General features: G+C 44.4%; 2 long non-coding RNA genes across 2 annotated transcripts; both read left to right on the top strand.

Moving 5' to 3' along the window:
• Positions 1-734: 734 nt before the first annotated feature.
• LOC135909835 (uncharacterized) lies at positions 735-6532 on the top strand. The gene is made up of 5 exons (XR_010566821.1): positions 735-841; positions 991-1019; positions 1208-1243; positions 5319-5369; positions 5705-6532. It is a non-coding gene; the product is annotated as an uncharacterized lncRNA (long non-coding RNA).
• On the top strand, positions 6533-22781 carry LOC135909834 (uncharacterized). Its single transcript, XR_010566820.1, has 7 exons — positions 6533-6870; positions 9105-9187; positions 13262-13510; positions 17507-17648; positions 19860-20068; positions 20140-20239; positions 22244-22781. It is a non-coding gene; the product is annotated as an uncharacterized lncRNA (long non-coding RNA).
• Positions 22782-23114: the final 333 nt, after the last annotated feature.

Raw genomic sequence — 23114 nt, 5'->3', positions numbered from 1 at the left:
TACGCTAATTCTGGAATACTGTTTTGATGTATGTTGTATAGATAGAAAGGACAACTAATTATATGTGACGAAATGATCGGTTCCGGGGACGGGGTTGCGTTGCCGCGAAGGCACCAAAACGCGATTGCTCGAGGCCACAAAATTTACTCGCGCGCGCGCGGATCGGAGACTGCACAGATACGTATAGTGAGCTTCCGCGCGCGACGGCGGTCCTTCGCTGGGCGAGCCGACGTTGTAAAACCAAGCCGATCTAGGAGATAAATGTCTGTAGAGGCGGTGCTCGAGCAGGAGAATCCTGCAAAGCGCCGAAGGGCGCGCTTAGCGGAAAAGCGGTGTACTGTCCGGCCCACGTTTTATGGTCACAACGTTTTCGTTACTGGTAGTTATGTTTAATAAGTTACCTATGATCAGCTTTTATTTTCATTTCTTTTTCTCAATACATTCATAAAGTTATAGGACAAGTATGCTTAATGAAGCATTTTGTATGTCTGGCTAATGTATGTATGTATAACAAATATTATAGGTAGTCATTAGCATACGGCATTTTCCTGCATTGAACTGTCATAGCATTCACATTCCAAGCTGTGGCTTTTTTTGTATATGTAGTATAGAATGCAGAAATGCAATGCATAAGTGGTAAACAGAACAAATGATCAGCTTAGTTTGTTATCATTTCAGATTGGAAGCCTGGCTTCAGTATGCGAACAGGCTAGATCTTTTCATCAAATCAAGGAGCCAAATACATGGAACATATGTGCTCTGCTGCAAACACTTCACACGGGATTGCTTCACAAGTGATGCCCGCACAAGGATCACACGAGGAGCAGTCCCCTCTGTGAAGGTGTGTGAACCTGAACTTAGGCCTTTGGTGCACCCAGCTGAACATAATTTATCATTCAATAAGTATATCTAAGGAGTCCTTTGGTAACGCCAATATAAATGTGTGTAATGCATTCGAGTATCTGAATGTGAATATTTTTTTTCTTGCAGACTTTTTCAAAGATGTCATGTGCAAGAAGGTAAGCCTCTTATTAAAAAAAAAATATTCCATCCTTAGCAGAGTGAGTAATTTTTAAATATGTGCCAGAGCAAATTTGCAAAGCACAAAGGAATGATCTACTTCATTATTTTTTTATTTATGAAAGCTTGCGCTACATGCACCAGCGAATAGTTCTCTGTGGTTTAGTTCTTTTTTTCTTTTTTGCAGACATGCTCCAAGAAGACAACCCTCTGCATGACCATGGTAAGCATCCGCAATTAGTTAATGCAGCGTAAACGCACCTGATAATAAATATTGGCTCATTGCACTGTCAACCTCCTTCACAAGTACTGAACAGTATTTTGTCAATGTAGACTACTGCCGAGCAACTGTGGCACTGGAATGGCAGGGCGCAGACGCAAACAAAAGTTTTGATCAAGGTAACGTGGCTGCATGTTACATTCTACATATCGAAAACTAAGCGGGAAAATTTCATTGGCAATTGAATTAGTATCTTAGCCTCATCAGCATTAGTGGCTGTTGACTCCTGCGGTATAGTTACTTCCTCACAGGTGTAACTAACTTTTTGTGGAAAACACGGGGAAGGCGGGAGATGGAAATTCAAGATGATGAACAAAACGAGAACAAGGTGAAAGCAGGAGCCAATGTTTCGACAAGTGGACTTTTCTTCAATGCCTTGAAGAAGGCAAGTCCACTTGTCGAAACGTTGGCTCCTGCCTTCACCTTGTTCTCGTTTTGTTCGCTAACTTTTTATGACTCTATGTATGCTTCTATGCATCACACAGGTGCTATCACACAAGCACTGGGGATCTGACCGAACTTGTCTACTACGTATATACCGGTCCCTCGTACGTAGCATCCTCGACTATGGTAGTGTAGTTTGTGGTGCAGCTAGGCAGTCATACATCAAGCGACTTGATCCAGTTCATAATCTCGGCCTACGACTGGCAAGCGGTGCCTACAGAACATCGCCTGTCCAAAGTTTATATGTTGACTGCAATGAGCCGTCCTTACAGCAACGCAGAGCACTGCCTACACTTTCCTATGTACTACGAGTTCGATCATCACCACAACATATATGCCACAACATCGTTACACAGTGCAAATCAAGGATACACTACACAAGCAAACCGAACATGATTCGGCCACTAATCTTACGATACGAAGAATACTGTCAGGCTTATGATGTTCCTCACGAGGCCCTGCAGGTTGCTGAAAGGCCACCAAGATTGCCACCATGGTACAACTTTTCACAGCTATGTGACTGGACACTAACACATCTAAAGAAAAAAGACATTCCACAAGAACACATAATACAAGAGTTTCGAGCTATATAAGAAAAATATAAACGTTACACGGAATTTCACACCGACGGCTCCAAAACACAAGAATACGTAGGTGTCGGAATAATTACGAAAAACTGGCAAAATAGCATTCGGATAAATAATTTTTCTTCAGTGTTTACCGCCGAAGTTTTCGCAATATGGACGGCAGTAAAATACTATCATAAATACCGATTCGTTAAGCGCACTCAGAGCTCTAAACCTTAACTCCGCGTCCGAACCCCTACTTGGTGACATCCTAAACATGTTGGCTTATAACGAATATGGAAGAACCATACGATTCTGCTGGGTCCCAAGCCATGTCGGGATACCAGGGAATGAAGCAGCAGATGCGCGTTCATGGCAGCACACAAAGGTATAACGCAAACAACACTTCCATACAAAGACAGTATCCGAGCTATTCATAAGGCCTTGACATTAAAGTGGCAACTAGAATGGGACTCATGCACAAATAACAAGTTACACACAATAAAACCCGTGCTTAGAGAATGGAAGTCATGCTGTCACCAGCAACGCTTCTATGAGGTGATCCTATGTAGACTTCGAATCGGGCATACACACCTGACACACAATTTTCTCCTTCAAAACGAAAACCCGCCAACGTGCGAGAAGTGCCATGAACCACTCACCGTAATGCACATTATTATGACATGACCAAATATTGAAACACAGAGACAAAAGCTTTTACACAATCTCTATGACGTACACATACCTTTACACCCCGCCTCAATACTCGGAGATGAACCGCTAGTGCCTTTCGCTGACTTGTTCAGCTTTCTAGAAGAAACCGGTTTTTTACAGACTTTAAAATAACGCAGCTCCCACTGCTTTACCATTTGAATTCTTAATATCTTGTGGCTGGCGCAGCATGGCCTTAGTTGCTTTTGCGCCATTAAACCCCAATTAACTAACTAACTATAACGAAAAAAAAATAGTTATGGGGTTTTACGTGCCAAAACCACTTTGTGATTATGGGCAGGTTGCAAGTGCTAGGCGGCGCCCCGTCTTTCCGACCCCTAGCGCCATCTGACGAATAGTTGCGCGAATGTGGTAGGATTACTCACGGCGTCAGCAGCCCGCACTGCGTGTTTGGCGTCCTGTCAAACGATAGCGATGGCGCGAAACAGCGTGCCGATATTAATTTTAACCGGGCTTCGGGGAATTACAAGATCTTCATAGCTTTTTTTCGTGAAAGGAATTTAGGGAAAGGAAGTCGTCTATTTGAAGTGGGGCACGTCTACGACGTGAGGGAAGTGTTGAACTCGCACTGATCGGAAGTGAATCCTAGGTTTATTCCGCAAACGAAAAATAATGCACCAGCGAGATGCGTGAAGCTCAGCGTAATTTACTTCGTTATCTACGGTGTGGACGCATGAAATTGTAGGCGAAATTGATCCTTGAAGATCGGCGACAGCAGACAAATCCTAGCGGGGAGCTGCGATTGCCGTGCAGGCATCGCAAGGAAGTGCAAGGACGCCGCGGGAGTTTCCCTGTACATACATGACGGCAAATACGAATCCAAAACATCTCATCCAAGAACGTGAGGCGTATGAACGACTCGTAGGACCTACCAGAGGTATTCTAAGGTTGCTCTCCCCAAATACAAAAAAGGGGATGAACGTACCAGTTGTGTTAGACTACGCTGGGAAAATATTTTCGCCCAAGTTACTGGAAGTGCGATACTTTTATGTTGCGTTTTTTCAGTGCGTGCTAAGGAGGTTCCAATAAACTACGTTGTCAAAAATTTTGGTGACTTCATCTGCACCTTCGTTGATATGCTGCCATGGGCGCAGAAGAGTGTATGCCAGCTCAGCCGGCTGCAACCCCTTCTCAAATCTCTCAGCAAGCCCTAGCGCTGTTTGAATGGGAGAGGATTGGGAAAGAGTTCCACGTCTTTACTGCGGTACAGTGTAGGAACAAACTACTTTGTTTGATGCATATCCTGGTACGCACTGCAGGCAGTGAGTGGCGTAGCAAGTGGGGGGGGGGGGAGGCGTGGGCTCCGGGTGCAAGGGGCCAGTGGGGGGGTCATATACGTCTGGAGACACACAGAAGTTGTTGATATCCTCGCCTTCCTCCAATAAACCCGGGGGAGGGGGGGGGCGGGCAGAAGACCTATGGGCCCCGGATGCCAGACGACCTAGCTACGCCACTTACTCTAGGTGTCCCGTTGCTGCCATCATTGCTGTAAAAGCAAAGAATTCAGCGTTATAACGCACTTGGCAAACGCCGGAACATAAAACAGCTTATGCCGTCGGACGAGCGCTATCCAGTGTTGACGCCGTTCTGCTTCATACGGTCGGCTTGAAAACGTGTAAAACTTTGTTCCTCGTGAGTTGGTGTACGTGCTGTTGCAGCCCACTACTCAACAGCTCGGGTTGCACTTCGGCATTGCTCAGAAAAGGCAACAGCTACGCGCGAAACAGTGCACATACAGGCTTTCCGAACGCGAGCGGGCCGGTCGTATCCTGCCGGTTCTGCGCTCGCCGCCGCGAGGGGCGCCCTAGTAGGCGCGGCAACTACGTTCGCAACCTGCCTATGAGGCACGCCATAGTGGGGGACTCCGCACATTTTGACCACCTGTGGATCTTTAACGTGCACCTGAATCTAAGTATACGGGTGTTTTCGCCGTGGCCGGGATTCGATCCCGCGACCATGACTCTAAACAATGCCACTGCAATGGGGTCCCCAAATGGTTTCGTGAATCCAAAGTTGCGGCTTCAATACTTGGGCACATGAAGCTTACTGCAAAACATTAGGTCATAAAGTACCTGCATGTAGGAACACCCATTCTTTAAAGCCATTATGTTGCACTGCTCCGTCACCACCATTTTGCCGAAAGGCTTTTTCTTGCACAACAAGCCACTGGCCAATTCTACATATTTCAGATGGTAGCTGCAGTGTTGCTTCATAATATTCCTTTACTTTCAATTTCATATAGACGTAGAATCTAAAAGAAGCATTTTTCTCCGCAGAGAATGCTCAGCTTCACAGCAGTGGTGGAGAGGACGACAATCGCCCCTCTGGTAAGTTTTCCTTCACTTTTTAGAATGGTTGGCATGTAAACAGGTTGTCTCTTTGTTCCCGAGACCTCAGTCACCTAGTTGTATTTCATAGCAGTGTTTTGCCACTGCAGTCATTGCCCTGTATAAGTGCAAGATGCATACAGCAAAAGAAAAAAAGTTGTGATATGCAAGTGGAAATCATGCTAACAGAAGTTTCGTCGTTCAGCTATATATGCGAAAAAATATTAAGCTTGTTTAACAACAGAACTTCTTTACTGTATTCGCAATAAAGTCATATACAACCTGCGCTTGTGTGGGCGTTGGTATGATTGTTTCATTTGTTTTGTACTTTGCAGATGACGACTTGGCCACAACAGCCACGCCGCTGTTATTGGAGCCAGTCGACCTGACAGATTAATGGAAGTGCACGCATACTTTGCATGTTGTTCTACTGTATATCCTAGAGCTTAAAAAGACACGTAAACACAAATTACCACACACTGAAAAAATATGCCCACTTGATCAAGGTGGGCTACCACAACATGGGTATAAGTTTACTGTAACAAAAATACAGTTCGTAAAAGTTATTCTACAATCCTTTGACATTCAAATAGAGTGTCCCTATAAGAATGTGCCAGCAATACATAAAATTGAGGAGCTTACTTAACTGGATGACAATATAAGCGGGGTGATGAAAGCGAGAATTTATATAGCTTCCTGTGTAGGCCATTAGATTTGTTGAAGAAATGTCAAACGTTTCATAGAATTCAGTTATCCCAGCATATAATTACAAGGCTTGCGTTTGTTACTTCTAAACATTGCATGATGTAAATTTAAATAATGGACATTGATTAATAAATAATAACAGTAGCAGCATTCCTTTCGCACTACAACAATTTCAAGTGCACTCAGACTTTTAATTCCCGCCATACAGATGTCAAGCACAACCCACAATGACTTAACTGCACATTTTTGCATATACGTACAACGCTCTTAAAATCGCTAAGAAATAAAAAACGGAATTGAAAACCTTCGGCTAGGACATTTCAAGTTATAAGCATTTATACGAATGATTTTTTCGCCACACTGTAGTTATTGAGCACATTGTGCAATTTGTTGCTCACTTTTAACATTCAGTTGACCTTTATATATATCATAAATTATTAGTGCTCCAGTTTTTTTAAATTAATTTAATATTGTGCACCTAACTTAGGATGGCGTTATACAATCGGTAAAAAAATTGAGGTATCAAACAAGTTTTCATGAAAGCTCTGTAGATGATCCTGCAAACAAAGAGGTTGTCATAGTCTATGCCAAATTTTGTTGCTTGCCCACGCCACATGAAAGTCGTGTGCTGCTATTCAAATTACATTCAACCATAACAGCAATTATTTTTTTATTTCGCTTTTAGGTCCTGCTGGTACCAGTGGTCGTTCTGAAGTCGGGCTCACTGAAGAACATGCTGCATCAAGCGAACAGCGAAAGGTGCCCGCAGGAACACCACGCACCCCAAAAGCAGCCGGTAGTAAACGTGCCTCTGCATACACCCCAAAAACAAAAAAAGCGCTTTCATGAAATTACCACTCGCAGTGAGAAGTACCGAAAGGCATTGGCCCGAATTAGGAGAAAACACAAGGCCAAACGCATAACACGTAACGAGGCACTGAACAGGATTGAGCCGCATATACCAAGAGACCTTTTTGAACTGGTTGAAGCTCAAATCAGGCTCTGCTTTTTTCCAAAATCTAAAAAAAACTGGTCCAAAGAAATGAATTAATTTGGTTTAAATTTATTCTTCCATTCTCCAAAAGCTTATCGCTTTTTAAGGGAGGTTTTTCATTTGCCGCATGCGAGGACACTGAGGCCCTGGCTGGCAGATATTCCCATGGCACCTGGTATCACAGCAGGGGCCATGGATGCAATTAAATCAATAAGTAAGGATTGGCCAGTGCAAGACAGAGCGTGCTGTCTGCTATTTGATGAAATTGCCCTAAAACAAAATTTAATGTATGATCAGTCAAAGGACATTGTAATTGGCTTTACAGACAATGGAAACACCAGAACTTCCCATGTGGCAAACACCGCACTTTTTGTGGCAGTGTCTGGCATATCGAGAAGTTGGATGCAACCAGTAGCCTTTGTAGCGTCCCACAATGCAACTCCAGCCCTTGTAATGCGACGGTTTTTGCTTGCTTTAATACAACAGCTTGAAACAAAAGGTCTCTTGGTTAAAGCGGTGATCTGTGACCAAGGCTCAGACAATCTGAGCTTGTCAAAAGTGCTTATCCATTCTTTCCATAAGCCATCCTTGTTGTAAACAATCGAAATGTATACTTCATCAGATGCATAAGGAACAATTTGAGGCGAGGTAAACTTACAATTCGCTCAGAGGTTGTGGAGTGGAAACACATTGAAACCCTGTACACTAAAACTCGCGACATTGATCAGGCATCTAACAGACCTACTGAACATTTGAAAAGCAGATCGGCCAAGAAACTTAGAGAAAGAACAACACATCTACAGGATGCCTTTCACTGACATGAGAGTGAAGTATGCAACGCAGGTTTGCAATTAATGTGTTTCTGTTGCACTGCTTAATCTTTTTGCCATTGAAGAGCTTCCTGTCGGTGCAAAAGCTACTGCAGAATTTGCAGAAAGGATGGATAAGCTTTTTGACACCCTCAACAGCTCTGCACTAAAAAAAACAAGATGAAAAAATGAGGTACGCAATGTCACAGGATTCGGAGCACCACACCTTCCTTGAGTCGTGCATTAGTTGGTATGCTAAATGGCACTTCGGTGGTCCTCGGGACAAGCAGCCCCAAACAATCAGAGGATGGCAAATCACAATCAAAGCCCTGCTCCTGCTGTGGACTGATCTAAAAGAAAGCTTCAATTATTCAAATCTGCAAACACGGCGCTTACAGCAAGACACAATGGAGAACTTCTTTGCAACCATTCGCAAAAAGCATGGTTGCAATGAAACACTCAATGTGTATCAATTCATCGCTTCCCTCAAACATATTTGTATAGTAAAACTTTTCAGCCTATCTGCACAGGATAACTGCGAGGTGACAACAAACGCATTCCTCATCAACATCGAGGATGCTTTCTGCACTTGTGTTACCAAGCATTACACCTACTATGAGCCACAGCAGAGAGCAAAACTTTGACTGTGCTGACCCACAGGCACCTTTACAAGAGGCCACTGACATGATATATGAGAATGATGATGATGATGATGTATGGGGTTTTATGGCGCAAGGGCCAGGTATGGCCATAGAGCGCCATGTCTGTGGTAATGGATTTCCAGTGTACTGATAACTATGAAGTTGGTGTGACGTGGCTGTAAAGGGGCCTTAAAATATACGCTCCAAAGTGCGTAAAATCTGTATAATAAAATTATGGCGATGACGTATGACTTGTACTATAACCATTTATATGCATTTAAGAAAAAAATAATACGATGTGTAAAAATATATCAGGTTATAAGATATGCTAGAGCACTACTGCCTCCTTAGAGCCCTTGAAACACAAGGGCCTCGAGGCATGTGCTATGCAAAACAATTATCGCAGTGGCATCCTCTGGACAGAGGAGGCGCTACGAATTCATGGGACTAATAACATGTAAAACCACATCTCTGAGGAAACCTAAGACTGTGTCTGCATTAAAAAGCGGTTCTGGACCAAGAAGCACTGCAGGATGTAGAAGAATCTGCTGTCGGTATGCCAATGAAAAATATCTCTTCCTCTCAGATTCGGCTTCCCGACACTCCAGGAGGACGTGGAGTACGGTCACCCTCTCCCCGCATCTACCCCAGGTTGGAGGCTCACTTCCAGTGAGTAGAAAATTATGGGTGCCAAACGTGGGTCCTATTCTGAGACAACAGAATAGGACATCTGTACGGCGTGATTTTGTATTCGAGGGCCAGAATCCTAACTGTGGTTTTATTAGGTGGAGCCTATTATCCGTTTCCGCGTCCCACGTGTGTTGCCAGTGATCTCGCAGCCTCCTTCGCCAGAAAGGCCTCAGATCTGTGACAGGCACCTGAGCGGTAGGGTTAACAGCTTGCGATGCGATTGACGTGGCCATCTCGTCCGCCAGAACGTTACCTTCAACGCTCCTATGGCCAGGCACCCAGCATATAATGATACGCTGGTTAGATCTGTACGCTATACACAAGACGGAATATAGTTCCTTAAGTACTGGATTTTTGTGTGTATAGAGTGACATCAGGGCCTTCACGACACTTAGGGAGTCTGTATATATCGCTGACTTTTGGAGTTTTGATTTTCTTATATTCTTCACAGCAGAGAGTAATGCGTAGGCCTCGGCCGTAAAGATGCTTGTTTCCGGATGCAATACATCGGATTCCGAGAAGGATGGGCCGACGGCTGCATACGACACCCCGGCATTAGACTTCGAAGCGTCTGTGTAGAACTCTGGGCAGGAGTGCTTGTGCTGGAGTTCTAGGAAATGAGTTCGTATTTCCATCTCTGGTGCGTGTTTTGTTACTTCTAAAAAGGATATGTCACATTCTATGACCTGCCACTTCCAAGGCGGCAACAACTTGGTTGGATGCATTAGGCGAAGCTCGAAGAGTGGGACACGCATTTCAACACTAAGCTCCCTCACTCGAAGCGAGAAAGGCTTTCTTAGAGAGGGGCGATTATGGAAAAGTGTAGTGCAGGTCATATCGTTAACAGTGTTAAAACATGGATGTTGATGATTGGATTGTATTTTTAGGAAATATGTAAGGCTGATGTAAGTTCTGTGTAGATGGAGGGACCATTCATTTGATTCCGCGTATAAGCTTTCAATCGGTCTCGTTCTAAAGCGCAAATGGCTAACCGGATACTTAGATGGTGAACAGGATTTAGCATCTTTAGCGCGCTCGGGGCGGCAGAGTTATATACTACAGCACCATAATCCAATCGAGACCGAATTAGGCTCTTGTATAGGTTCATTAAACACTTCCTGTCACAACCCCATGTAGTCTGGGATAGAAGTGTCATTAAGTTCATTGTTTCAGATATTTACAGTGTGAAATGAATGTGAGTCTGTAGTCATGTACAATACCCAGGAATTTGTGCTCTTTATTGACAGGTATTTGGTGTCCACACAGTTCTAAGGAAGGGTCCAGAAACAGGTCTCTCTTTCTTGTAAAAAGAACACAAGAGCTTTTGTGGGGGTTGATTTTAAATCTGTTTTTGTCTGCGCGCTTGGAAATCTTGTTCAAGCCCTGCTGCACCTGTCTCTCGCATACTGAGAGGTTACAGGATTTGAAGCCGATTTGAATGTCGTCAACGTAGACAGAATAAAGAATGGCAGGTGGTAGCGAAGCACGAAGCGTGTTCATCTTCGCGATGAAGAGCGTACAACTCAGCAACTCAGCACGCCTCCCTGTGGTACACCTGTTTCTTGTGTGAAAGGTCGCGACAACACGTTGCCGATTTTCTCTCCGAAGATGCGATTCAACAAATAGCTTTCAATTATTTTCAGCATATTGCCACAGATGCCCATTTCCGACAAGTCTCGCAAGATGCTGTAGCGCCATGTTGTGTCATATGCCTTTTCCATGTCAAGGAATATTGACATGAAAAACTGCTTATGTACAAATGCGTCCCGAATATATCCTTCAATGCGTACAAGTTGATCTGTTGTCGACCGGCCGTCTCTGAAGCCACACTTATAGGTATCAAGAATATTGTTGAGTTCAAGAAAATGTATGAGTCTGCGATTAATCATTTTTTCAAAAACCTTACACAGGCAGCTTGTAAGAGCTGTCGGGCAATAGCTTGCCGCCATAGATGGGTCTTTCCCCTGCTTCAAAACAAGGACCACAATTGCTTCTTTCCATGCAGTTGGAAAGTATCCCGCAGCCCAAATAGTGTTGAAAATTGTGAGTAGTGCAACTTGGGTGTCATTGTGTACGTTTTTGATCATTTCATACATGATTCTGTCAGAACCCGGCGCGGAGCTCTTGCATGATCTCAAGGCAGCTCTGAACTCGGCAATACTAGAAGGACAGTTGTATGGTTCAATCTTTCGACATTTTCTTATGAGTGGCTTACATTATTCTAGTTGCTTGTATTTGAGAAAGCATTCTGAATAATTTGTTGGACTTGACATGCTCTCAAAGTGCTCCCCAAGTGAGTCTGCCTGATCTTGCAGTGTATTGCCCTGCGAATTTACCAGAGGGAGTGAGTACGTTGGCCGACCTCTAATTCTATTTACCCTGTTCCAGACTTTGGCCTCATCTGTAAAGGAGTTTATACACAATAAAATGTTCTGCCAACTTTCTCTTCTGGCCTGCCTGCGGGTTCTCCTGCCTTGAGATTTTACTTTCTTAAAGTTGATAAGATTCTCTGCAGTGGGGGAAGCGCGTAGCAACCCCCGCGCTTTGTTCTGTTTCTTACGAGCAATCCCACATTCGTCGTTCCACCACGGGACACGCCGTCTGCATGCCAAGCCACTTCCTGCAGATATGCATTTAGATGCGGCATCTATTATGAACGCTGTAAAATACTCCACAGCGGCATCAAGTTCTAGAGAAGACATATCAGCCCATGAGATGCTAGATAGAGTTCGAAATTTCTCCCAGTCGGCTGTATCTATCTTCCACCTAGGAGCCTGTGAGGGAAATTCATTTTCTTTAGATGTTCTTAGCAGTACGGGGAAGTGATCGCTCCGGTAAGGATTGCTCGTAACTTCCCATTTGAGTTCGGGCAGTATAGACGCGGAAATTACACTAAGATCTATTGACGAAAGGGACCTGTTTGGAAGAGAGTACTATGTGGGTTCCTTGTTATTCAGCAGGCACGCAGCAGAAGAAAAAAGGAACTGTTCAACGAGACGACCTCGCGCATCGATACGAGTCTCCCCACAGGCTGCTGTGTGCATTGAAATCGCCAAGAACATAAGCTTCTGGCAAATGATCCCCAAAGGACTGAGATTCAGGTTAGTTTAATTTGTAGTGTGGGGGTATGTAAAGCGAACAAACAGTGATGAGCTTGTTTAGCAGGACAACTCGAACCGCCACTGCTTCGAGGGCCGTTCGTAGCTGTAAACGTTGACACGCTATGCTTCTTTGAATTATAATGGCAACACCGCCCGATGATGCGATAGCATCATCGCGATCTTTGCGAAAAATAACGTGCGGTCGAAGAAAATTTGTGTTTTGGTTTTAAGTGTGTTTCCTGTAAACACAGTACTTTTGGATTGTTTTGGTGGATGAGTTCTTGTAAATCATCAAGGTTTCTCAGAAAACCTGTGACGTTCCATTGTATGATTTGTGTATCCATATTTGAACTAATTTGGTGCGGTGTATAAGGAAACAGAAGTGATGAATTAGATTACAGAGCTCTTGCGAGGCCCTGTAACCGGGGTTCTGCTTTTTCTGGAGCGTTCGAGGGAGCCTCGCCGCTCCTTAGGCGCTTGGTGCGCCGTGGGGATAGGTGTGCTCATTGCCTCTTGTGAGGCGCCGGACACGTGCTCTTGCGAGCGAGAAGTTACTAGAGAGGGTCCCGCCTTGGAGGGCAAAACCCCTGCGCCCACCAGCCCGGAGGTCGATGGGGCTCCCTGTGGGATTCGGCTGCGCCGGCTGTTGCCAGCGCAGGAAGGGGCCGGGGAGGCCGGGGCAGCCTCGGCTGCGCCAACCTTCGGGGTCGATGATTCCTCATTCTGGGTTGACGGAGCAGCGCTAGCTGCAATTGCCGCGGGGGCAGACGGGGTGACTGCCGACTCACTGCTTGTGGGTCGGACAGCCGCCGGAGGCCGTTGTGACGCTGCCCCCTGACGCGCCACTTTGGCAAAGCTTTTCTTTGGCAGGTATGCTACCCGCCTGCGTGCCTCCTTGAATGAGATATTTTCGTTCACTTTGATCGTTACTATTTCTTTTTCTTTCTTGCAGGATGGGCACGACCACGAGTACGCGACGTGCTCTCCATCACAGTTTACACAGTGGAGAGCGTTCTCACAAGTTTCAGTGGTTTGTTCTTTGGCACTGCATTTAGCACAAGTTTGGCGGCCGCGGCAGCTCTGCGAGCTGTGGCCCAAGCGCTGGCATTTGAAACATCGGAGTGGATTGGGCACGTAAGGCCTGACACGGAGTTTTATGTAACCGGGCTCGATTGATTCGGGCAGGACACTTGAATTGAAGGTGAGAATTAGGTGTTTGGTCGCAATTTCTTTACCATCGCGCCTCATCATTATTCTTTTCACATTAACAACATTTTGCTCATTGAAGCCCTCTAGGAGCTCTGTCTCTGTCAGCTGAAGCAGGTCACCATCTGCGAAAACACCGCGTGTAGTGTTCATAGTGCGGTGCGGAGTCAGTGTCACTTGAAAGTCTCCAAAAGACATTAGATTGGGTAGCTTTTCGTATTGTTTCAGGTCACGGAGCTCCAAAAAGAGATCTCCACTTGCCATACTTGATGCTTTGTAACCTGGACCAAGAGCCTTAAAGACTTCGAAACTAGAAATTGCGAGATTGTGCTTACTTGTTTATCTGGCTTTTCCGAATGAATGACGGGAAATCGTGGGAAGTTGGGTCTTTGTCGTCCAAAAAACTGAAATACGTCTTCGGTGCGCCCTCTTTTCTGAGGGCGATCTGGCAGGGTAGGGAAGGAACTAGCCATAGAATAATGTAATTTTCGGCAATAACGCCAACCACCCACCGTGGAGCCCTTCAAGGGGACGTTACAGGGACTGTAAAAACAGGTCCTGCAAATGCCAGCTGTACGTTACCACTATAACCAAATTTGAGATAACCTAGGTTGGCTATTCACACGAGGTTAACCCTTGCTGCCTGGAAAATTGGAAGTAAACGGAAGCTAGGAGAACACAGGAAAGATGAAAAGTCAGAGAAAGACGAGGGCTGGAGGGAGAGAGAGACAGGAAAAGGCAACTATTGATTTCTCCCGGGTGGGTCAGTCCGGGGGCCATATACGAGAATGTCATATATCAGGTTACTGGAACTCTTATAAAGAACTTTCTTGCCGTGAAGACCACAGATTGCACTTGCCAAAGCCAGTTACTTGATGAAGATGGTGGTGTTCTTTCTGGGAGAAACCAATTTTTTGCACTCCTCAAGGAGAATGGCGTTCCGGACCACCTGTACAACTCAATTTCAGCAACCACTGAAGAGTGCACAGAATATATAAAACAATTAGACACCTGCTTCCAACAAGAAATTCAGTACTGCAGAGATTTCAAAAATGTGTGCAAAGAAACTTTCAAAACAGCCAAGTCTATTCGGTTCGTCTGGCTACAGCAATAAAATTGTATGTTTTGTAGGACAATGCTGTGTTGGCACATCACATTAACAAAAACACAGAAACAAGGTCAAGACAGAGTGCCCTTGCCAGAAAAGCACGCAAGCTGACCAATTAGAACAGAGGATATGATTACCTGAAGCATAACTACAGAAGTTGCTTCACTCTTTTACAGTTGACCAATTGCTGCATATGCACATACCTTTTGCAGCAGATAATTGATTTTCTGTTTTGCCGTAAAAGGCACTTGTGAAGTTTGACTGCTAGTTCAGTGGAATGCTGTTATTATTTTTTTAATATTGGATAACAAAGAGGAATTTATAATTGATGCCTCTATGGGGTGTTCCTGATCAATGGGCGTTTTTGTGTATTTACAAACTGCTTTGTTGGCGTCTTGCGAGCGAACGGCTGAATGGCCCACGCCGCACAACGAATGTCCGTCTGAGTTTCTCGGCAAACTGAAAGTAAATTCAATTTGAAGTTCTAGAACAAACAGGTAAGACGAACACTGACAAATCAGGGTACAACGTTGTAACCAAGCTGCCGTCTGCTACGAGTGGGTAGAGTGGGCTGGCGTCGCTGCCGCAAGCAGCCATATTGGATTGCTTATGGCTCGACCGAGTATGACTCTCGAACAGACGCTACGCAGCCATGCAGCAGGTGAATCTTCTGCGCTATCAAACATAATATATATTAATCGTGCAACAACTATACATTGCAATGAAAACATTCTATTTCAAATAAGAGTTGAAATTCTAGCAATTTCGCAGTACACCTCGCTCTTTATGCAATCCTTATATATGTTTTCTAATGTTCGTGCAACTACCGTTAGAAACCAGACAGCGCTATCGTCGCCTCTAAACCTCGGTCCCATTGGCTCTATGGAAATGTCACTGGCTTGATGCATGCACCTAGCTCGTCATTCGCCTGTCGCTGGGCAACGGAAGTAAGCCGCAAAGTTTAGTTTAATTTACAGGCAGATATTTTTGCTTTTACCGGGGAAGAATAACAAAAATGAAAAAAATGTTGTTACCCTATTTCACACTGTATTTTTTTTCGATGCTCGCGGCAGGAGATGGCCGGCGCACGGTGTAAGTACAACAGTTGATAGACGACGCGGGGGTCACTAGGGGCGCTATACTGGACATTCCGCCATTTTCTTCGGTGCGTGACGTAGGCGCGACGCAAACAAAATGGCGCTGGTGGCCCAGTTTTGCTTACGTAACGTGACGCAAACTTGACGTTTCGCCTAAGAAACTGAAATGAAGGCACTGAACGTAAGGTTCTAGGTAAATCAAAACAGTTTTCCTCTACAGTGAAAATAAAGCAGCTAGCTGAAGAGGTAAGATTATTCCGTATCAAAAACGTCTCTTACTTTCGTCGGCTGCTACGTGAAAGCTATCATTTTATAGAGCAAATATGTAAGTGTATTATAAACATACAACACAAAATAGGCAGGGTAAAAAAATTACAATTGAAGAGAGAATATTAACCTTGAAGGTATTAAGATACGATCCACGTGATGACGTCGTCTGCTAAAAGTGAAACTATGGCCGCCGCGAATCGCAGCATCTCGTTGAACCGCCGCCCGTACTCGCCGCGCATGAGCGCCGAACAGTGGCAACTCGTGCTAAATTACATCACGTCTAACTCGGCAATGGGCCGAGTAGCTTCGAACCTGCGCGCCGACTTGCGCCAACAAATGTGGCTGGAGCTTACAAATGAGCTCAACGAGGTAGGCCCTGCGAGCCATTCGCCACAAGAGTGGCAACGCCTATGGCAGGCACGTGTGGCAGCTGCGCGGGCGAAAGCTGCAGAACTGGCGGCTGAAATCAGGTTAGCGATGGGTTCAATGCGATGTGTTCGTGCCTTTACGAAGGTGCGCTTTAACATTACAGAGGTACCGGCGGCGGGCCTGCCATATTTGGCTGCTTCGCTGGGGGAAGACGACGCCCAAGTACTCAATATCGTTGGCGTTGACTCTGCCCTAGGCTGCGGCCCTTCCTTCCTCAGGCGCCGATTAAGGTCCCCTGTTAGCAGCCAAGTCAGAAACCATGCTCATGCCCCTTATCCGTATCAATGACTTTGCGGAGTACCATATCGCTGCCTAGCAGACACGCAATTACAAGAATATTATAAAGTAGTACGAGGAAGACCTCAAGCAGAATAGAGATAAAGTACATATATTTGCATATATGCATCTTCATTTCAAATGCGACAGCTTTTTGCATCAACACAAAGGACGGTACAGACATGCCTGTTAAAGAAATGAGAGGAACGACAAGCTGCAAGATGCGCTATATAAAAACAACAAATGAATGATGCGCAAAATTTTTAACACTGTTTATTACAAAACAGTAAAAGCAGCATCACAACACTGCATAATATGAAAATAAAAAACAGTTAACACAGCACGACAAATGTAAATATCAGTGTGTAGATTCCATAAAAAATAATCACAGTTGCACTTTTATATCACTGAACTTTCAAGGTAGAGTCATCAGAAATGAAAACACTTTACATTCCATACAGAATAGTGCAGAATGCTTTATCATACAGATGGGGTTGATATGTGGAAATTCCTAGAAAATCATATGAAGGTATACAAATATCTATGCACACCTGAGTATAGGTGTGCACTGAACATATTAAGGTCCCTGAAATAAAGCTGGGCCCTCGCCTATGTCTTCTGTCATAGGCGAGGACCCACCTTCGGCCATAGTGCAGTGCGGGAACATCAAATGAAATTAAATATTGTCATTGCAACACAACACAACATACAGGTCAACTCCACAGAGGTTGCATTAAACAGAAACAAATTCTTGCATTTTGCACTTAGTGTTTTTGCCTTCCTTTCGTGACCAAATCCCATCACATTCCAGAATGCACGTGCAAGCCTCGCATCACAGAATTCCCGTGCAAGCCTCCAGCTTGAGCCAGTGCCGCAGGAGTGTGGAGACGTTGCGGCTAGCATAGCTATCGCGGCACTGCAAGAGCATGATTATGCTTCTGCGACAGTGCCAGGTTAGTGATGGTCCCGATAATGAACTCGGTACATGTAGGTATCATGTGACAAACTAGTGATGGGGAGTTGATATTCCTTACCAGTGCATACACTAATGCTGAATTAGTAATGCAACACAAATGAACGCTTATTTTTTCATGCGGGCATCCAAAATAGGCATGCATGTATTTATTTCAGACAATAAGCAGCTGTGAACGGAGTGGTTCTCTTTTCATGCTTAATAGTACTTTTACATGCTTCAAGATACCTGGAAAAACTGAAACGTGGCCCCAATTTTAATTTAATAAAGGTTCATTGTCTGTCTGTCTGGCCCCAATTTTCCATAGACACTTGTTATGCACAGGCATAAGTCATAAGCATATACGAGAAAAAAAAAGTGAGAATGCAGCAACCGAGTGCTGCACTTACAGTCAAACTGCGTGCACAGTCAAACGATTGTTCAATGGTACTGCACAAGCGTAGACTGGCCAGCCAGTCAGTGCTTTCTAAGAGCGTAAAGTGACAAGATGAGCAAGAGAGATCAGCAATACCTTGCCGATGTCACCACTTTGCGCCATTAAAAGGCACTCATCGACAGGCCTGCCGACGCTCATGCGGTGCTGTTAAAATAATGAGACCCTTGTATTTTATAAGATACATTGCGATGCCAGTGCCAAAGAAATGTGCACTTGCAAGAATAAAAGAAAAATAAAGAATGTGACGTTTTGGGCCCCATATGGGTCCCTTGATCACAATGAAGGTGTAAGCATGAGCTCGTGGCAAAAACGTTGTGAGTTATACAAACAGTTACAGAAACCTTCATACAGAGGAACAATAAGTGCAGACACTAGTCTCTGGTCCTGTAGTGTGAATAAAGCATTATGTTAAATGCATGGCACAAACATTGCATTGGAGAGTATGCTAGGAAGTGTTGCGTAATTAAATATGAGGTTAAATGCATATTTCTTACTTCTTGTTCAACTTCTTGTACAAACAGAGAAGGCACTACCTCCTTTTGCAAGGCAATTGTTGTCCTAGTTGGAACATGGTGACCATGAAATAAATTGTCATAAATGTGGAGAAAAAAGATAAATACATTTTTTTCTGACCTGTGAAAATATAGCTTTGCAACACTTGTTTGTACATTGTGAAGAGCATTCTGCTAAAAAGCATACTGAATATAAAAATGTACTGTTCTTCATTGAGCTTTCTTAAGTTTACAGAATGCGTGCACCAAACTACAGCTCTCTACAGGACTGTCACATATGAATACATAAACTTTTTATTGTCTAGCTTACTTGCGAAACACCCATTTAGCAACCAAACATATATGGTGAATTAAAACCTTGTGCAAGAAACAATGAAAGAAGAAACGCCAATGCACATGACATGCTGATGGTGAGAGCAAACAACCAGCCTTTGAACACATTTAGCTGAAACATTTACACAGATCATTCAAACTTGCACCGCAGGTACAATTTGAAGTGTTTTAAGATGTCTGCGACACAGTAGAAAAATAATGATTTTCATCAGTTGGGCCTTTGATGCATTAGCTCTGTGTGCACAAATGCATACACACTGCCTCAAGATATTAATTATTTAATTACCACTATAAATGTGCTACACAATAGCAACGATCGTACACATTAATCTGCACATGAATTCAAGTGCTCATGGATAAAGGCAACCATGGGGAACATAAAATTGTACTTTGTTAGTCAAACACCATTATCGAACTAACACACCCTCATGAGCATTCACCGGTGCATGAGACATGTTTAACAAGGCAAAACTGTCAGTCATATCAATCAATTTCTGCGCGGTAACGAAAGAGTTAATTGTTCTCATCCAAAAACAATTTCACTGTCAGAGGTGCCACAGGGGAGGGCTAGACCTAAATTGCCAGGACTCTCAGCAATCTTTAGTGTTCACTGAAGATACAAAGTAAATGCATGTCTCCAAGCCAACCTGCAAGCCACTGGAATGCATCTGCTGCAGCAGGTTGTTATCCTCTACTTAAATATGAATGTATAGCAAATACGTAAACTGCATTGGTAATACGCATGCTCATGAAAAACACACTGCAAAAGAAATATAGAACAGGTGAAGCAAAATAACACAGCTTCAAATAACTAGTACATGCTTTTTTCGCCATGGTCATGTCCTTTGCAAATGAAATGATGATTTGCAGGTGAAAACACATCCTTAAAATCCCATTAAAATGCATGCAGTCATCACAGCAGGATACTGTCTGCATGCTCCCCAAGTGCACCGAACCCTTCCACCCCTACAACCACGCGGCCGGATTACTGCAGTGCAAAGGATGCACAGCAGCGCCGCCACTCTGGCAGCAGACCAGCGTCGCCTGCTAAAGGTGCAGGAGCAACACCTGCAGGTACAGACAGGCTTCATGCAGCGAATCGACCAGAGCATGGCAACGGTACTATACTAAATAATTTGGTTTCACATGCATCCTAAAGAATGCGGTTTCATTGCCGTTACTTTCAACAGATCGCAGCACAACAGGTGGAGCAGACCCAATCACTTCGGCAATAAGTCACCACCCTGCAGCAAATGCTTGCAACTTTGCAAAGACAAAACTAACTATCAGGTGAGTTGGGCATTGGTTTCCCTGCGAGCACAACAAAGCTATGAAAGGCAGTGCATAAGACATGGATGCACGGTTTTCTCCGAATAAGCTGCTTTGTGACCATACTTCCCTGGATATAGACAGACAGTGCATGAGCAGTCCAAGGCGACTGTTGCCAAAAGTAAACTGGTGAGCGCCTGTGATGTGATTTGGCATCACTTGGAAATTAGGTAAACTTTGCAGTGCTGCAGCATGGGAAAACCTTTTTTTCTTTTCAGTTTAATTGATGCATAACTCGAGCACTGCTGGTAACCATGTGGCTGTGAAAGCTTGCGCAATGACATTTTATTTAACGTGTAGCAAATTATACACTTACAAATCACCCACATCACCATTGCGATGCCAGCATTCAAGAATGGCACTTAGTTGTCACTACGTCAATGAATGCGAAAGCACTGCAGCCATGTCAGCAGAAGCGCGGCGACATCATGTGACCAGCGGTGTTCGTTACAAGGTGCGCACAAAACAAGGTCGTGGGTTCGACTTCCACCAAAGGTGGAGGGTTCGTAGCCTTCCTGCATTATCGTGTGGTCACGCCGCCAACACTGCGTTTCCTGCCTCATAAGCCACTCAATGCTTTCGCAATAAAACAAGGCCAATGAATGTGGACAGAGAAAGGACGAAATTATTAAACATGCCGTCCAATAGAAACATGTCGATATTGTAGTGCCGCTGTACCCATTTCATCACTGTGGCTCCTACAAGAATATCTGGGACTATCGTGATTAATTCCCACGCAGGCAAACATATTCTTAGCTGTGCACATCAAGTCACACCTTATCCTTCATTATAAGGGGAGGAGCACATAGCAAGATTCTCCACAGACACTGGCTTACTTACATCCCACTACTGAAGTCTACACAAAGGAACAAGCTTAAAAGCAAGCATGAATTGCTAAGACATAAAAGAGCGCCCTCAGGCAGTGTACCAAGCTACACAAAGCACACACTGCAGACTCATCCTGCATACCCAGTGCACCAATAAATCAAGCATTTGTTCTTCTTGCACATGAAAATCACATTGTCTTGGGAGAACACTGCCTATGCACACCAGAGCATCACACTGTAGGCTCATCAGCAGGCACACGTAGCACATCTCAGAGGGAGAACATGTTCGTGTGGCACGTGAAAAAAAAAACTACCTAAGCCAGCATACACACAGCACACTTAGACAATACACCGAGGCATCACACTGGAGGATATGCATCCTGCACGCCAACCGTTGGCAGAGTGACTGTGCTGCAGGTCTTGTGATATGGAAGTCAATGTTTCAGAGAAGGTAACATTGCTACCTGCTGGTCAGGGTCACAGATTTTCCATTGACCAGGCAGACTGCCTTCTTGGTATTACATTTGGATTCTCCCATGCTCCCATCATGTGGCCTATTATTCTTCACCGGGACGGTAAAACAAGACGCCGTGACGGTAGTCCAAGGTGTGCTCACCCTGCTGATGAGAGTTCTCACCTTCTCAGCACATAGGGCTAGGGCATAGGCTCAGCACATAGGGCCAGAAATGTTAAATGAGTATGCTACTAGGAGCACAATATTGCGGCATCTGGAAAATCAAACCAACAAAGGTCTGTCCTCTTGCATTAATGCTGAACATAAATGGAGCTTACTGGAGGCTTCTCATTGTTTGCCGCTATTATAACGTGCAATGGCACATGAAATCTTGTGGCACATAAAAAGAAAGTAATCCCTGTCGTCCTCTGTGAGAACTGAAGGGTACATGATTGATATTTCACACTATACTTGCACGAAGAAAATAATAAGTGTCTTTGACTACCTGCCAATGACACGCTTATGGACTAGCTACTAAAATATGCCGCGTCTTCCAGCTGCCTGTTGCTTTCTGCAACAAAAACCAAAAAATACCATAGATAAAAACAAATATTTTAAACAAGAAAAAAAACGAACTGCGCTTGCAGGGACTACAATTACTATTTTAATGGCTGTCATTTGCAGGGTGGCTACTTGGATATGCTGAACTGCTGGCCTGCTCAGAAAATTTGCAGCATCCTTTCGCGTTTCTACCTGCCCGCCCTGTAGAGTGCTGCCGCCGTCACATCTTCGCTGTCATCGTATGCGTTCACGTCTCCGTCAAAGTCGTCGATCCCAGAGGTGCAATCTGGCTCTGGAAGCTCAGCACGCATGCACAAGTTGTGCAGCAGTGCGCAGTGCTGCAATGATTTTTGACGTGAACACTGGCCCGTAGTAGAGCGCCCGGTGCCGTTGCAGATACCTGAAGCGCATCTTGAGGACCCCAATACAGCGTTCCACAAGTGAGCGCAGCGATGAGTGGGCGTCGTTAAACATGGCTGCAGGGCTACCAGAAATGTAGTTCCCAGGAACAGGTGTGACAAGCCATGGCTGGAGCGGATAGGCACTGTCACCTGCACATTATTTAAAATGCATTGCACACTACATAACTACGTCATTCAAAGACATGAGACAACAAGTAACCTTTTCGTAGCTCAGAGAATACACGGATGGCGCATGTTATTTCAATGAGCTGATCATGTAAAAAAATTCAATTAGGGCTTGGAGTATTGCCTTGACAATTACATTTATTTTCAGTCACCGTTGTTTATTTGACTGCATCTCAATATACCTCACAATAAATTTCATATTGTTTCAGTTTTACAAGTTACAGTAACTACGCTTTCACGTTAAATTGCACAAGATTACTGTAGATCTCGTTCGCAAAATGTGAGTGATAATTAAGAATGTTCATAAATTTACCAAATATGTGTGACATTTGCAGGGATCTTAAACAGAAAAATCTGGAGAGCAGCCTTAAGTAACTTCAATTGTGCCACTTTCATGAAAACTCTTT

The sequence above is a fragment of the Dermacentor albipictus genome, chromosome 1, assembly GCF_038994185.2.
Source record: "Dermacentor albipictus isolate Rhodes 1998 colony chromosome 1, USDA_Dalb.pri_finalv2, whole genome shotgun sequence".
NCBI classification, from domain to species: Eukaryota; Metazoa; Arthropoda; class Arachnida; order Ixodida; family Ixodidae; genus Dermacentor; species Dermacentor albipictus.
Note: the sequence above shows the minus strand (reverse complement) of the source record. Positions and strands in the feature narration are given on the sequence as shown.